The sequence below is a fragment of the Macrotis lagotis genome, chromosome 3 (genome assembly GCF_037893015.1).
Source record: "Macrotis lagotis isolate mMagLag1 chromosome 3, bilby.v1.9.chrom.fasta, whole genome shotgun sequence".
Classification (NCBI taxonomy): domain Eukaryota; kingdom Metazoa; phylum Chordata; class Mammalia; order Peramelemorphia; family Peramelidae; genus Macrotis; species Macrotis lagotis.
Genome location: NC_133660.1, coordinates 183,997,089 through 183,998,357, shown reverse-complemented (window position 1 = coordinate 183,998,357; position 1,269 = coordinate 183,997,089). Strand labels below are relative to the sequence as shown.

The 1,269-nt window shown below is 33.2% G+C and overlaps 1 pseudogene; it reads right to left on the bottom strand.

Annotated features, from left to right (window-relative positions):
• Positions 1-440: 440 nt before the first annotated feature.
• Positions 441-623, bottom strand: LOC141516353 (DNA-directed RNA polymerases I, II, and III subunit RPABC4 pseudogene; annotated as a pseudogene).
• Positions 624-1,269: the final 646 nt, after the last annotated feature.

Here is a 1,269-nt window from a genome sequence, read left to right as displayed (position 1 = left end):
ACATGAAAATTATCAGTGAAAAATTACACCATAAAAAGATAATGAAAGTAATTCCAAACTTAGTAAACAGCAGGGGCAATGCATGTTTGGGAGGGAGAGTTTTTTTGTATTCTCAGAAGACTTCATGCAAGAGGAATTGAGGCTGGCATTGCAGGATAGGAATGAAAAGTTTAGAAGAGAGGGGCGTAGGGAAAAATTTCTAGTCAATATCTTTATTATTTATATCAATTAATATGTATTCATTAAGTGACTGATACAGACAAGGCATAATATTAAGTTGTAGATTTTTTTGTTACTACATTTGAAAATTTTATTTTAAAAATAATTTATAGCTACAGAATGGAAGAGTATTACAGTGGTATCTGTTTTAAAAAAATCACATAACCTAAAAACTACACAAATTGAAATGGATGTGAGACATCTAGAAGAAAGTAATTCTCAGGATTTTACCGGGCATCAAAAACCACCAATCTTTTTGTTCTTTTCTTGTACATTATTCTATATCAGCATTCTCTACATCTGATTGGATCCCTGGATTTTATTTCATTTTCTGTATGACATTCTCCGCAGATATATATCATAGGCTGCTGTTTGGGCGGCTACACATACTTCTGGGCATTCATTGTCAGGTCCTGTTGCGCCTCAGGTCCACAAGTCACAATGCCACCAATAACAGCAGCAGGAGCCATTTAGTGGTAGACTTAAAAAAAAAAGTTACATAAGACCAGTCCTTGAAAAACTGAGGGAAAATACATCTATAATGGAAAAATGGCAAGAATAACAAGTTTGACTGAGCAAAGGATTCATACAAAAGAATAGTAAGAATAATGAATGTGTAATTTGCAACCAGACTCTCTGACAATGGAGGTTGTCATCATCTACAACCCTATAATCAGTGGATGGTTTTTCTGTTTTTCTTGAAAAGTCCATGAAAGCCATATTTCAGAAAAATTAATCAGATGACTTTATGCAAAATGTTTTGAAAAGCAATAGACCAGAATGAAGGAGAACTATTTGAGGATGCTATGGGAGTAGTTCAGATATAAAATAAGACCTGAAACTAGAAGTGCGTTTACATAAAAATTTGAAGCTTACCCTATTTGCATAACCAAATCTTCCACATAGTGTTAAATTCAGAATCATGATAGCATAGATCTCAGAGTGGAAAGGACGGTAGAAGTCATCAAGTCAAATTAAAACTATGCAGTATCACTTAATAATAAATTTTACTAATTATCTTATTCCACATTTTGTCAAACCTCATTTCTC